Here is a 16,637-nt window from a genome sequence, read left to right on the forward strand (position 1 = left end):
TCTTCTGACTGGAAGAGCCCAGCTTTCAGCCCTGACAGCTCTGAGCTGGGGAAGGATCATGTGGAAGTGCCTTGATATGGTATACATACACTTCAATATCCCAGCAGTTTTAATACCTTTTTCTTTACTACCAGGAGATTGTCTGGACCCGAAGATTGCTGGAGCTCCTCAGAATAGGTCACACATGGTAAGTGAGTGGGTATGGAGCAGAACACCAACCTGAGTAGGGGCTCTTTGCAAAAGTGGTTAGGTAAAATGGCAATAGTCAAGAGCAAAGCCACAAGTTTGCATGGAATTTTCAGTGACAATTACAGAGCTGGATGGAGACCCAAGGAGCTAGCTGTTCAGAAGGTCTAGAGAACCTGTTGTGTCTCCATCTCCCCACCATCACCTCCATGTGTATGTGCATATTCATCTGTCAGTGTCTATGCAGACATATTCATGTTTGGTTTTGTTTCCTTCCATGACTGTTCATGATTGTATGCCAATGTGGTGTTCTGTGTCCTTGTGTGTCTATGAGTCTTTCTGGACACATACCCCTGAACACTCACTGTAGTGTGGGCTCTACAGGGGAGTTGCCTTCTTCCTTCCCCTTTTTCTGCCAGACTATCCACTTTAGGTATGTATGTTCTGTCCCTGAGGGAGGACAACATTACCTGGAAAAGCAAGGCTTATTTGTTGGGAATAGGACCAAAAGGCCAGAGGTGTGGGAGTGGAGGCAAAAAGCATTCTGCTTATAGGAAGTCAACTTTCATCTTATTTATTTAAGCTTCTGGATTCTTTTGTTACTAGTAGGTGGAGGCTGGAATGTTCTCAAAGATGGGGAGAGAAATCTGGGGCCTCCATTCAGGGTTTCCAGGATCTTATCTGGAACAAATGAAGGATGAAGAGATTAATCCTAAAGGGAGTGTTTTGGAACTTCTAATCAGTGGGAGGACTGCTCATGAGTTAGAGCAGGAAAAGGTGGTGTCCTAGTTTGATTTCTATTGCTATGATAAACACCATGAACAGGTCACAGTACATCACTAAGGGAAATGAGGACAGGAACCTGGAAGCAGGAACTGAAGCAGAGGCCATGGAGGAGTGCTGCTTATGGGCCTGCTGTCCATACATTGCTTAGCCTGCTTTCTTATACTGCCCAAGACCCACAGTGGTCTGGGATATCACATATTAATCTTTAACTAAGAAAATATCCCACAGATTTGTCTACAGGCCATGTGATGGAGCCATTTTCTCAATGAGGTTCTCTATTTCCATTTGACTTTAGCTGGTATCAAGTTGTTAAAGAAAACCTAACCAACACAGGTGGAGAATTCCAGGAATGAGCTGGGATTCTCCCAGAAAGCATCCCCCCTTTCTGTCCTCATGTGGAGTTTGGTGATGTGTGTGGTGTCAGATATATGATTTGGGAAGGTTAATAATATGGAGAGACCATAGGACAGTTAATGGTATCCCCATTGTTTGCTCACAGATGGTTTGGAGTCATAGTCTTCTGTCTTTCCTACTTGAGTCACTTGATGTTCTGCTGTAACAAAGCTTTGTGGTTGCATCAGTTTTGAACCATTGTATAGTATGTCTCTGTTTTATATCCCATGCCTTTTAATTTGCCTCAACCATGTTAAGCAGAGTGGAGGCTAAATCCATCTAACTTCATTCTATTTGTATTCCACTTAACCATACATCAAAGGCTTCTGTGACATGGGGTAATAGTAAGATAGATTACTATTACTATTACTATCTTTGACAAATAATGACAAAGTGTATTTCTCTACAAGCCCTGAAGCAGACTAATGTGTGTACTATTAATCAAGTGGTTTTCCTGAGTGCAAATGTCCTCCTTGAAGTGATGTCTCGGGGACCCAGGTTCCTTCTACATTGTGGCTCTGCAATCATTTTGGGATTTAGTCTTGCCTGATGCATTCTGTGTGTTTACGGAGAAGACAAGGGTAGAGTGGATAGTCTTAATGGCTTGGGCCTGTAAGAACAGAATGTCACTTGATAACTCTATTAGCCAGATTCAGACACTAACTGTAAAGGAAGCTGGGAACTGCCATATGGCTTTGTGTCCCGGAGGATAAGAAAAGTAATTTGGTGAAGAATCAGATAGTCTCTTTCATAGCAATCTCCAGTATGTGTTTTCAGTTTTTTCTGTTAATTCAAATATACAGTAGTCATCTAAAAGTGGGTATGCATTTATTTTGGAACCAAATGTAAGTGACTACAGCCTGGGAACACAGATATGAGTTTCCCCAAATTCCATATTCCAACAAGATAATGGTTTCATGAAGTTTCATAGTAACAGAAAAAAATCATAAATCAAAATACGTTTTAGACATATTGGTGTGAATATTTCAGAAATATCAGGAGGGTCATAGAAAAATAAGGAACTGCCTGATTGGATTAAGATGCTATTCAATGATTTTCTTAACATTTGGGTTGGTGGAAAGTCCATTCATACTTCTAAAGGATTTTCGTGGGAGTCACAGCGTATTGGGTCACATGCAGTGATGGCCAATGAATGGTTATTGAGAGGGTTAAAGATAACCCAATGTAGTCTAGGTCTGCACCTGCAACATTCCAGTTCTCCACAATGAGTGGAATCATTGAGCCTTGGTAGTCACAGCATCTTTCTTTAGACCTTCCTTTATATCTCCCTTGTCCTAGCCCACTGTGGATGGAGCATACCTTCCCACACCTCTGAAGTAGACCTGAGCCACATAATTTCTATAACCAATGCATCATGAGCAGTCATAAGATCCATCACATACACCTGAGGACTCTGAGGTGGTTTGGCCTCTTGCACTCCTGTCTTGCAGTTTGTGTTTTGAGAAGAGTTCTCCAGGTGATTGCTAAGGAGAACCATGAGAACACATTTATTCTTGAACAACAATCTAGACCAGCAGCGCCTCAGTCAACAATTACATTTGAATAAAAAGCAGATACTTGCTGGCAAAGTTGACAATATCTTAGAGTTTGTTTTTTACACAACATTATGTATACTATATGCACTAGCTGACTTATATAACTAATGCCATACAACATTATGGACATAGACTTTCAGTATATGCTACTCTTCTGTATCTCTATGTCAGCATCTGCCATGGCCACTCACTAAAAGCCTCTCTTTATATCCTCTTCAGAGGCAGGCCATAGGTAAGACATTTAACAGGTTGCTTTTTCCATGTTTCTACTCTCAGTTGCTAGTGCTTAGAAGAGGCAGGGGCTCTGGGAATTTCTGTTTGAGTCTTGTCAATTTTTCACTGGTGGTGCTACATTTCTCTACTTGCTAGAGGTGAGCTTTGGAAAACAGGATCCATGTTAATTTCCTGTTCATGAATGTTTGCTAAGTTGTATTGACTTGATTGTCTTTCCCCCTTAAAATGGGAGTCCTATAAGGGCCTATCAAGTGTTGGCTGGCAGCCCTGCAGTGTGAACCCAATGCTTAGTGCTTACAAGATTGATCTGTCATTGCCCATGAGAATGAGAGGCTGGGCTGCCCCCAGCACTGTTGGCTGGAAGCTTGGGCTCTCAACAAATGTGAGCCCTCTCACTCCCCCAGTTCTTGGCATCAAGAGCCTGAGTCAGTAGAGAATGATGCAACCTTATGCACCTTGGCCCAGACATGCCTCCGGAAAGCCAGCAGGTGGCATTGGCAGCAGCCCCAGCTGCCAGCACAATTCTCTTACTATGTTTCTGACCGTAGCCTGGACCCTGATCCTACATAAGAGGAAAATCTCTTTGACAACAAGATGCTTGGGACTGCTTTAGTATTGTTTGTGGAACTGGTGACAGACAGGGACATGTCTTGGTTCCGTCATGTTCTTGCTAATGTGAGTGGTGAGCAGTATAGTGGTAGCTATGAGTGCCCAACCAGACATTGTTCTACTAAAAGCTATGGGCATGTGAATATATCTGGGTTATCTGAACCAAAGCTGGGTCACTGCACTGACAGACCATGTGGTTTGTCACTGGGTTAGGGTACAGTTAAACCTCAGGATCAGTGTCCTACTAAAGTCAACCATATATAACAGAAGGATTTTGTTTTAATGTGCAAAGAAAGTGTGTGAGAGGAACTTAGCTGCAGTGGAAGATCTCCTTTGTATTAATTATCTCTTGATGCAGAACACATGACACCAAAGCTAATGGCTTAAAACAACTTTTCAACATTTATTATCCTTGGAGTTTCCAAGGCAAGAGCTTCTAGATCAAGAGTTCAGGGTCACTTGGCTGCATGGTTCTGGATCAGGGTCTCTCAAGAATTAAGGCTGTAAAACACACCTCCAAGATGGCTCTGTCAAATGAAAATCTGGCCTGGATTGTCAGGGACAGTTATTCCTTCAAGTTAGAGGACTCATGACAAATGGACATAGAAGAGTAGAGACTGGGGAAGAGTAGTCAGCCCACATAAGGATAGCAACACAAGGCAAACTGATGAGCTGAGACTCACACAGGAAACAAACCCGAAGCCAAAACAATAAACAAAAGAAATACTGGCCTAAGGAATAAACTGCCTGTTTACTGGACTAGAGCACACACAGATATGCTTTGTAAATGGCAGTGAGATATGCTAACAGCTAAGTCTGGTGTTAACCAAGGGGCCAATGATGTGCCCTCTGCACCTTTTCTTGGATGTCTGACATTATGGGCTGGCCACAACTGCATCTCTTTCTCTCAACAGTGCTATCCCAACCTGTGGGGGGATAACTCAGGGGTCTCCTGGGAAGACACAAAGAAAGAAAGCATTTCAGAATGGCTGCAAGTTTGTAGATACTCAGTTTCTATTCTCCAGACTCAGAGTGCCTCAGAAATGGCTGGAATTCATCTTTGGGGTAATTAGGGGCAGAGAACAGAAAATGCCCAAGTTGGTTTAATTAGGAAAATGGTACTGATGGGACCCAGGGGTTCCAGTTGAGCTGGCCACACACTTGGCCTCACTAGAGACTCACAAAGCAACTGTCTTCTTATTTCTATCTCTTTCTCTTGCCTCTCTCTACCTCTCCTTGTTTTACCCCCTCTTCTTCCTCCCCCTTCTTAGTCTTTTTGAGATAAGGTCTCATTAATCACTTTCTGTTACTGTGACAACCTCAACTAATACAAATATCACAAGCAAAAGCAACTAACAGAAGAAAGAGTTTATTTGAGTTTATAGTTCCAGAAAGAAAATCCACAATGGCAGCAGACAGGCATGGAGACAGGAGCAGGAAGCTGAAGCATCATATCTTTATCCACACAGAATGAACTGGAAGGGGAAAGTGACTATAAACTCAAAGTATGCCAAAGGCCCTAATTACATACTCCCTCCAACAAGGCTCCTCATCCTAAAAGTTTCATAACTTTGCCAAACAGTGCCACTCCTGGGGAGGCATTTATCATTCAGAACACCACAGTAGCCCAGGCTGGCCTCAAACTCATGATCCTCCTGCCTTAGACTCCTGAAACTTACAGACATACCATACAATTGCTTTTTCAGTCAAAGCATTACAGAATATTTCATAATATTAGCATGAGTGATCTTAGAAGAAGTTGGACCATATCTCTGTCCCCTCCGAGAAAGGTGACTGAGGAAGCATAATTGAGCCATATTCACTATGAAAGCTTTATTCACAGGCAGTAGAGGGCCTTGAATGCCAGTCTAGAAAAATGGCTTTTGTCCTATTGGTCAGGTACAGGATGAAAATGGTATTTTAGAAGCTTGAATCCAGAAGAAACTAGATTTAACATGTTTTCTCAGGCTCTGATTTGATTTTCAAAGCACTGTGATGTGGCTCCCTGTGGGTAAATTCAATGTCTGTGCTACTCCTTGAGGTCCATGGTGGGTGGGATTTGATGGTCATTTTGCCTCCTCCTGCAGAATTATGGTCCCTGATGAATAACATCCAATGGGCAAGCTATATCCTGCTTTAGTGGCCTTTAAAGTTTTTATTTATTTATTTTATTTGTGTGACTGTGTATGTGCATGCATGCACTTATGGGGGTGCCTGCAGAGAACAGAAGAGTATCCAATCCCCTAGAGATGGAGTGACAAGAGTTTGTGAGCTGCCCAACATGGGTACTGGGCACTGAACTCTGGTCCTCTGGAAGAGGAAGAAGTGCTTTTCACCATCTCTCCAGACCCAGCACTAGCGGTTTTTGCAAAAGGTTCCTTGGCTTGGCTGTGAAATTTTGTCTCTAAATGATACTCCTCCCCCAAAACTTCACCCATCTCTTGCCATTCCTTGACTCACAACTCCATATTTTGTTTCTGAACCTGGTTTTGAGATCCATTTAAGCCCTCCCCCATTCCTGTGCTCATTCAGTCTTCCCTAGCAATGAGACTGTTGGTCTCAGTCAGTAAGAAACACCACGTTCCTTCTGTCTTGAGTGAAGCTCCTTCCTGGGACTCCTGCTTGGTGGCATACTGTCTTCATTTTGCATGTACTTGTACAGTGTTTGCAGTCACAAGCCCCAAAGGAGAGAGGCTGCAAACCCCACCAACCATCCAGCAGCTAGCAGAGATGTAGAGAAGCTGACCAATTTTTTCATTCACTGTCTTTTCCTTACTGTCCATGTTAATTTTATCACCAACTTGACACACTGGTAAGAAGGAACTTCAATTAAGGAACTGCCTCAATTGGGTTTGCCTATGGGCACATATTTGGTGGCATTTTCTTGTTTGCTAATTGATGTAGAAGGGCTCATCTCACTGTGGGTGGTACTGTCCTCAGACAGGTAGACCTGGGCAGCCTGTGTAAGAAAGGCAGCTGACTGTGAGTCTGGAGTGAGCCAATAAATAGTGTTCCTCTGTGGTTTCTGTTTCAAGCTCCTGCCTTGAGTTCCTGCCTTGGCTTCCCTCCATGATGTACTATAACTTGTAAGTTAAAATAAACTCTCCCCCTCCCAAGTTGTTTTTGGTTAGTGTTTTATCACAGCAACAGAAAGAAACTAGAACAATCACTATGACTGAATATACAACAGAAAGAAGTTAAACCAGGATTTCTTGCCCTCATGGCTTCAGAGGGTTCAGTCTACTGGTGACCTCGCTTCAAGTGCTTAAACAGAACTGCATGGTGGCAGGAGTGTGTGGACGATGTCATGCCAGTGTGTCTGGGAAGACAGAAGGCAGAGAGAGAGGAATGAAGGAAAATACTCAAGACAGATGTAGAACCAAGGAACCTCCCCGCCAGTGACCTGCTTCCTCCTAAAGTCTTGCCTCCTACATTTCACCACCTCCCAATAATGCTATTCTATTATGAGTCCATCAAGAGATGAATCTATTCATAGGTCAGAGCCTATGATCTAATTATCTCTTTAAATTCCTTCACAGACACACTCAGGGATGCACTTTACCAATCCCCTAGGCATTTCTCATTACAATCAAGTTGTAAGTCAAGATTAATCATCACACTTGTGGAAGATTTCAGACCTCATGAATGGCAGAACCATGGTTCAAATGCAAATCTTGCACATGGGCAAGATGCTGGGCTCTTAACCATGCTTCTGGGATAAGCACATATGGGCCAGAGACTTGAGAAAGCTATAGCCAGATGATTGTAAGCCTGTGCTGTGTAATGAACCCAGGCTTTGAGAAAGCAGCATTGTGCACAGACCACTCACAAGATTCTTAGTTACCTGCTGAAGTTTTATTTTTTACTTCCAGCAAGATTGTGCACTCTCTGAGAAAAGATAACTGTTTATTTATATTTGTTTTGATACCACCACCATGGTGTCTGCAACCAGTAACTATCAAGTACACCAGAAATGGTGCCCAGACCAAGTCAAGCCAGCATTTTCTGTAGCTATAAATAAAAAGAGGACGCTTTCTATGCAGATGACTTTGCTCACACTGGCCTCTTCATTTTCAGAAGCCAGTAGAGTTTCATCATTGCTTGGGCTGATTAGAGTGGAGAGTCTGAGACTTATTATCAAAATATGCTGACTAACACAAGGATGGAAATACAGATGATATCACAACATGCCCAACTCTGCCTTCCTCCCCAGTTCTTAGCAAGAAGCTCTAAGTTCAATGGCTCCTCTTTTAGACTCCAGCATCATGCATACTAACCATGCAGGTCTAATGCAAGCCTGAAAGAAGCAGAAATCAGAAGGCTGGCCTTGAGACCATTAACACAGTGAGAGCAGGACTCATCTGCTTCCACTCTGTGATCAAAGTGGCAGCCCTGGGACAACTATTACCATGAGAGATGGGTATGGAACTGTCATTAAATTACATACATGTCTGCTGCATCTGACTATTAAAGTTTTGGTAAATCAATTCTTCATGGCCTTTTAATCAAGAGCACATGATCAAGGACAAGGGACTTAGGGGAAGTTTTGTAAAGAAAATGTCACCTACTGTCCATGGAGAATGCTATGCAAAACTCCAGCCCAAGAATTCCAGGAGATCCCAGAGAAGGATCTCAGAGTAGGCAGAGAGGAGGTGTGTGAAGAGGTTGTGATAGCTAAGCTTGAGATTCAACTTGACTGGACTGAGAGTAGCCTAAGAGAGTACTGAAGCCCATCTCTGGGTGTGCTGTGCTTGTGATGGCATTTCTATAGAAAGGTCCTGAGGGATCTGACCTAATCAGTGGGTTAATGAACTGACAGATCCAACATCTAAGTAGACTAATGGGCTCAGTGGGACTGTGGAAGTAGAAATTTAGTTGGAGGAAGTTGGTCCCTATCAGCAAGACTCTGAGACATTTCTTTCCCTTCTTTCTTCCTGTCAGTGCTTCCTGTCTTCCACAAGAAAAGCAGTCCTACCATTCTACCACAATGCTCTGCTTCACCATAGGCCCCAAAGCAATGCAGCCAGCCAATATTGGATGCAAACCTCCAAAACCATGAGCCAAAATATTGTCTTTCCTCACATGTTCCTTTCAGGTTTTTGTGCCTGTGTCTGAGTGACACAGGAGATGATGAAGCATCCTGAAGTTAAGGCAACTCTGGGAGGGTGGCATAGTATGGATGAGGGCACTCATGAGTGATTTATAGGGAACTTGCCTCTGATCTTCCACCTGTAGTTCATCAGTCACTCATGGCTGACACTAGCTGCCTATTTACCAAAGGGGAGCCTATTAGTTCAAAGCTTCTGCCTGCCATCCAGGGTGAGGATGTCAGCTCTCAAGAACTGGTGTTGCCCTGTGTTGATTTTTGCTCTGAAATGAAGTGAGGAAAGCAGATATGACTGATATTTTATATAGTTATACTTATTTAATTTAGAGGGTACTTTTTCCTTTATTCTGAAATTACACCTTCCCCATGTCTTTGGCCTTATGTTGCCCTCTTTGCTGTGAAATCATGGTGATTATAAATAATTGTTGACTTGACCAAATACAAAGCTCTCAACGGCCTGTCCATCCCCTAACCTTCTGAAATTCTGACATCTGTACATACAGATGGTAAGATGCCATTCCCTATTCATCAGGCACAGTGTCCCCAGATCTCCTTCTCTCAATGTAGAATGAAATTCAGGGTGTTCCTCTCAGTCCCCCTGCCTTGTGGTGGGGAAGGTTCCCCGAAGACCTTCCAGTCAGGATCCATTTCTGACTGTGAGAGAGGGAACAGGGTAGGAATTATATCTCTAGTCTTAAAAATGGGGGAGGGGAGCTCAAAGAAGCTAAGCTGCATGGCTGGAGTCCATTATGGGTTAAGAGAGGGAGAGAAGACGACTCCCTATGCCTCAGCCTGCAGTGCCTGCAGTCCATGTGGATTGACAACGGTGGAGTTATTACATGCAAAGTATGTAGGACACTCTGGCACAGCATGTGCTCTTACTGACCCTTGTGTCCATCTTCCCAGATTCTCCAGTGCAGTGACATAGAAGGGTAGTGGTTGTCTGTGACACAACCAAGTGTGACCAATTTCCTGCTCCTTGAGCACTTGGCAGGGTGGACAAGTCCCTGTGACAGGTTCTGGTCCATGAGTTGCAGGGAAAAGAGATGTGAATCACTTTCAAGGGTTGCTCCAAAACCAGTGCATGCTTTGCTGGGTCCTGTCTAGTGTCAAGACAGCCTCTGTTAGCCTGAACTCCAGAATGCAGCAAGGACCAGAGTCCTCCACATGAACCTCATGGTACATGCAGGGAAGAAACAACAACAACAACAACAACAACAACAACAACAAAAACCTTTCATTGTTGGGTTTCTTTTTTTGAAGTGAAATAGATCCTGAAGATGTTGGGATGTTTGTTACTGCAGTTCAACTCATCCCATGCAGACTGGTGCAGGAAGTTAAACTACAGGCAGAGGTTCCATGGGTCTCTTGCCCACATGCAGTTAGTTGTTGCCCAGATGTATTTTCTCTACTCTTCAATTCCACAAACTCTACTCTTAAGGAACTTTCAGACAACCTCTCATTTGCTACAGTTGCCAGCCTGGAATTGGAGGAGCCTGGCTCTGAATTTAGCCTCCTCAAACAGTGAAGTATTCTTAGAATGAAGTTCAGCAAACTAACTGTACTTCTCGTTGAGTAGCCTATAATTTCCCAAGCATTATTTACAGGGACTTCAACCTCATGGAGGAATTATAGGGGTGAGATCGCCTATGGTCCTGAGTGTCATGAGCTTACTTCTCCTCTGGAGTTCAGTGCCAACCAGAAACAAGAAACTACACAAGGAGTCATTAGTGAGAAGTGTTGTTATTAAGACTATAAAACTAGGTGATAGGATAGAGAGAGATTTGGGTGGGGAGGGCTGCTGCAGATCCATGTCCTGTGCAGGTCTCTGAGTTGGGAGCAGTGACGTGGGACCAGCCAAAAGGAAAGGCATGCTAGATGGAAGAGTCAAGGTTACTATTGTTAATGTGAATGGTGTTGTACTGTGCCACTATTGAGTCAGTAAGTGGGCATTGGACCCTCTGCAGGTGCCAGGATATAGTAATGAACAGAGAACAGGGGTTGCAGCTCTCAGGGACATAATAATCAGATAGTCTGTGTCCACAGACCCAATCTCTTGAGACTATATTGGCTTCTTTGCCTCTCTCTCTCTCTCTCTCTCTCTCTCTCTCTCTCTCTCTCTCTCTCTCTCTCTCTCTGTGTGTGTGTGTGTGTGTGTGTGTGTGTGTGTGTGTGTGTGCGCGCGCGAGCAGGCACAGAGCCACATTGTGTGGCAGTGTCTTTGAACTCACCATATGGAAAAGAAAACTGAGACCCAAAGTAACCAGGATTCTGGTCAATGATACAGAGCGACACTATTACTTGTGGTCATCCCAGGGTTGGGAGGACAGAAGGCCTTGCAGCACCTGTGAATGATGTAAACTGGTAATCCCATCATGCCATTCCTGTAGCACTCACTCTTGCAGGTTGCCTCTATGTGTTTCCAGAGTCCCTGTGTGAGGAGGAAGCTTAGAACTACATGGGCAGGGTGCCTAAGAACCAGATCTTTCTTTCCTGAGAGGCAGTGATGGTAGGGACAAGTTGAAGGCAGCAGGTGGCTAGAGTGTGCCTTTGAAGAACAGATCTTGTCCCAGGCCTCATCCTTGCTTGTCTCTGTGGTGTCTGACTGTCACAAAGTGGGCAGATGTACTCACTATGCCATTTGCCATGATGTCCTGTCTCACTATAGGTCTCTGGAGCCAAGACTGTAAACCAAAATGAATATTTCATCTTTCATTTTTCTTTTCTTGGATATATTTATCACAACAATGTAAATCTCAATAACATACATATGGCCTTTTCCTTCTGATGCATTTGAGGGTAGAGTTCATGACTTATGTCTCCTTTTTCCCATCTCATTGAGGGGAAATCCTAGAGAAGGAGACTTTTATGGAGCATGGGAGAAGTTCATATAGGAAACATCAGATAGGGATGGGATGTGGCCACTAAGGATACCATTATGACAACAACCATCCTTGTCAGGATACTCTCCATTGTCAATAGGATTCCCATTATCTTCCTGGATCTCTGTATGGCCTTGCTGGCATGTCCATCTTACACATGGGAATTAAGTCACACAGGGATGAGTACACTCATCTAGTAAGCTACTGTCACAACTTTCTCCCCTTGGACCTCAGAGGCTCCACCAGAGTCTAGGGCTGGGTAAATGGCTATGTACTTGACAGGTGCTATGGTGAGATAGATAAATGAGGAATATTTATAGAACACCTCGGCTCCACAAAGAAGCTTATGGTGCTTTTAAGGATGTAATGAATCAATGTTCATTTCTACCACTTTTGGTTTTCTGGCATCAGAGCCGAGAGGATGTTGTGAAATGTAATAAAGCCTCATCCAAACATACCAAGGGAACCTGCAAGCAGCTCTGCTCAAGAATGTGCTGAGGAAGGCAGCCTTACAGCCTTCCCCAACTCTTTGGAATTAATCAGATTTCCTAGAACATCTGTTTTGGCGTATTGTCCGTTTTGCATTTAAATTTGTATAATGGCAGCTGTTGGGAAATCAAAAATATCTGTGGGGCTTCAAGTCAGTGGAAATTACACTCAGGTGGTGACTGGTTGTTAAGTTGGACTGGCTGCCAAAAGAGATGATCTAATCCTTGCCGAAGATTTCATTAGCTGGGGGAATTTCATCAGCTATCCATCTACAGCCCTATGTTTTATGTTCTGAGAGTTCATACAACTTCATATGTACTTCCAGGGTTGGGAAATATGATTGAAGCAAATGTATAAGAAGTCAGGGAAAGAGGCAATGGATCCACAATCCTCAGGACAAAGAATGTGTATTTTGATGTCACCTTCCAAAAGAGGTGGTGGAGTGAGTGGGTAGTGATGAGAATTCTGAGTTGGCCAAGCCCACTCTGGGCACTACTAGTCTAATAGACCTGTTGCTTCCCTTCCAGCCCTCTCCCTCCTGACCCATGCTTTCTTGCATGCTCTCCTGACTATTGGCGGCATCTTGGCCATAGTTAGACAATCCTTACTTGCACCCACAGTTGCCCACCCTGTGCCCACTCTTCCCTGCCTTTTATACAGCTCACTCTTGCTTTTGCTCCCATTCCTAATCCTACCTTGGGGACCCTTCCTTAGAGAGGCCATTCTTCACCACATTGTCTAAGGAGCCCAGGCTTCTCTGTCCTCTCTCTCTCTCTCTCTCTCTCTCTCTCTCTCTCTCTCTCTCTCTCTCTCTGCCTATTTTTCTCCATTGCATTTTTCTTTTCTATAGCATCATGTCTTTTATCTTTTCATTTATTAATCACGTGTTGGTTCTGCTAAGATGTGGGTTTCAACATGGCAACCCTGCCAGTGAGCATCTGGGCAAGGAGAGTGAATGAAAGTTTTTATTACTGCCTAGAAGCTGTGCTAGGCTCCCCAGAAGCAGGGGAAACTTGGGGCCAGCCCTCAGCTTTGATTCATTTTCTTCTCTCTGATTTTTACTGATAAAACTCAAGAAGAATTAAATGCTTAGGCTATTGGGTGATCTCACATTGATTCTGTAGTCATCTGACCTAGCATATCCCAGAGAGACAGAAAAGAAACATAAGAAAACTTTTTAAATGCCAACTGAATATTTTTAATGTGTTAGGGAAAACATATTAACTTCAGCTAAGTCTCTTTATCAAGGTAAGATGTTTGAGACTTTCTCCTTTTCCTACCTTTCCAATGCTTGCCCCTTCTTATTTCAACCAAGCCTTTCAATGTAGAAAAAAAATGTCCTTGAGCTGGAGATTCTTATGCCTCAACATCCTGAATGCTGATCAGTGTGTCATACCATGCATAGAGAAATCTTTACAAAAACTGTTTTCCAATTTTTTTCTTTTAGAATATGTGCCTAATTTAAAAGAAAAGTCATAAGCAGGAATGTAACTCATTGCCTGTCTTCTCACACAATGTTTTATGTTCTTTGTTCACAGGGCTCTGTCTGCTGTGGCTTCCTCAGTACCACAGTGGCACAGCTGAGTACTTATATAGCAGGAACCACATTGCCTGCACAGATGAAAATGTTTTCCATCTGGTTCTCATAAGAAAAGAAAACAACAAATAATTTATCAAGACAAACAAACAAACAAACAACAACAAACAGTACAACTAGTGCTGTTTGTATGCTGAGATGATGATGAGCTAGACCACATCCTTCAGTGGGCCAGCAGGAGGTGAATCTGTGGCCTGACCTCAGTGTCTGTCCCTTGTTGAGACAACCTCTGCTCATGGGTTCCTCTAGCCTTTAAAAGCCAAGTAGTTTGTTGTCCAAAGGAGGTGATTTTCCAGGTGGTTCAAGGTTCATCTAGAGTCTTGGGAAAGGAAAGCAAAGAGTTGAGACTCCTAGGACAGCGAACCCCAGGCTGGACCAAGGCTTCCAGCCACGGACAGGCCATACCAGTGTGATCTTCTTTTCTCTTTTGGGTTTAGTGTGGAGGGGGCACAACTCAATAAACAGCAACTAGCAAAGCAAGGTGACTTTTCACACAGCCAGGGAGACCACTCCTCCCGAGTAAAATTTCAGATCCACAGGACAGCAGAAGAATAGGAGGAGGCCACAACAAGGTGCCTCAGAGGGACCACGGACCCACAACCTTTCATGGCAATGGTTATTATACCAGGCCAAAGGACTGTTTGAAAGAGTGACATAATAAAACTCTCAAACCAGGCATAATTTCCCCTGACACTCAGTGTGCATGAATAACACACACAGTCAAATAGAAGAGTAATCAGACTTGAAATATTCCTTTAATAATACGTTTGCCAGATCAAATATTAAAAATAGAAGATGGAGAAAAGGAGCAGCCATCCCCCATGGTATCAGCTCCATAAATATTGCTTCATTAAGCTGTCTGCATCGGTTCAGGGAGATGGATTTCCAAATACAGCCAAGGTTCCAGACTGCTGGCTGTGATGGAGCAAAGGATGCAGGGCTGCAGGCATCACTTCACCTTCCTGTGCTGTGTCTGCCTTTGCAGTGAGGGCATCACTTAACATCTGGAGCTGGCCTGACATCTGCCCAAGGAACACATGATTATGTATTTATTTGTGCTCCCATTGGTACACCCGTGGCTTTCAGTCTAGCCAAGCAGCAGGGAATTCATAGCGATGGCACTTGATTTTCTCAAGATCTTCTGTGGTAGATCTCCCAGCCATCCTTCTGGTGTCTTTCTGGGGCCAGGATGAAGAAGGTAGAGTCTTTGTTGCCAACCCAGCCTGCTACCTACTAGGAGTTAGATGGGGTAATGAGTAAAGGAACCAGATATCTGGGTGACTCTTTGGTGAGAGTTTGGAAAGAATTTGGGGGAACAAGGGTGTTATTGCAGAGGGTAAAACAAGAGGCTTGAATCTGTAGGAAGACCTGTCTCAAAAATAAAAAACGACAAAGTAAGCATTTGGAGGGTCAGGAGACTATATCTCAATTCAAGGCCATGAATATTTACTTTTGGGTCCCAGGCACCACACTAAAGGGTAAGAAGAATAATTGATCAAAATATAATGGTCTCGAATAGTCACTGTAATCCTTATACACGAGCAGCTGTGCTTTCTTCAGGCCAGCTCTGTCTGTCTGAAGTAATGAACTACAATGCTTGGATTTGATACCCCATATCCAGGGTTAGTCAGTGCTCAAAGACACAGATCCCAAGTGTTAACTGACAGACTGTTGGTGAACTTGTAAATATGAAGAAACTTGTTTTAAATTCAAGAAAATTTTGCTTTCCATGTTATTCTACTACCCATTGCCACAATATTGATTTTAAGAAATATAGTTTTTAAAATGTTGAATGCAATCTATTTTTATTTGATCTTTAAATTGCAAAGAATTTGTTTGACTTTAAATATATATATATATATATATATATATATATATATATATACAGCTTTTATTGTTCTGGAATTCACTATATAGACCAGGCTAGTACTCACAGAAATCCACCTGCCTCTCCTCCCTGAATGCTGAGATTAACAGTATGAGTCATTACACCTGCATCTTGTTTGACCTTTTACCATTTTTCTTTTCTTTTCTCTTCTTTCCTTTGTGGTGATATTGTGTCCCCCAATATATTGTGTCTTAATAAATTTATCTGGGATCAGAGAACAAAACACCCACAAGATAGACATAGAGGCCAGAAAACTGTGGCACATACACCTTAATCCTAGCATTCCAGAGACAGAGATCCATCAAGATCTCTGTGATTTCAATGCCACACTGGAAACTGAGCCCAGGAAGTGATGGCAGGAAGCAGAAAGGTGTGAAAACCAGGAACTTTAAATCAGCATTTTAAGGTTTTAGGCTTTTAGCAGCAGTTCAGTTTGGGTGAGGACTCAGAGGCTTCCAGTTTGAGGAAACAGGATTGGCTGAGAAGCTGGCAAAGTGAGTTTAGCTGTGGCTGGTTCTGTTTCTCTGATCCAGATAAGTTTATTAGGGTGCACAATATATTGGGGGGACACACTATCATCACATTGCTTTCTTTTCTTTTCCTTTCTTCCTTTCTTTCTTCCTTTCTTTCTTCCTTTCTTTCTTTCTTTCTTTCTTTCTTTCTTTCTTTCTGTCTCTCTCTCTCTCTCTCTCTCTCTCTCTCTCTCTCTCTCTCTCTCTCTCTCTCTCTCTCTCTCTCTCTCTCTCTCTCTCTCTCTTTCTTTCTGTGTGTGTGTGTGGGGGGAGTGTTTTGTCTGCATGCCTGCCTGTATATCTGTATACCAGGTAAGTGCAGTACCTACAGGGACCAGAAGAGGGCATTAGATCTCTGGGAAATGAAGTTAACAAATACTTGTGAGGTTCCATTTGGA

At 43.2% G+C, this 16,637-nt stretch overlaps 1 long non-coding RNA gene across 1 annotated transcript in view; it reads left to right on the forward strand.

Annotated features, from left to right (window-relative positions):
• Positions 1 to 16,637, forward strand: part of LOC118569501 — a 118,895-nt gene that overhangs the window by 84,395 nt on the left and 17,863 nt on the right. Inside the window, exon 5 of the long non-coding RNA XR_004943077.1 lies at positions 135 to 187. This is a non-coding gene — a long non-coding RNA (uncharacterized LOC118569501). The remainder of the gene's footprint in view (positions 1 to 134; positions 188 to 16,637) is intronic.

This window comes from Onychomys torridus, chromosome 1 (assembly GCF_903995425.1).
Source record: "Onychomys torridus chromosome 1, mOncTor1.1, whole genome shotgun sequence".
NCBI lineage: Eukaryota > Metazoa > Chordata > Mammalia > Rodentia > Cricetidae > Onychomys > Onychomys torridus.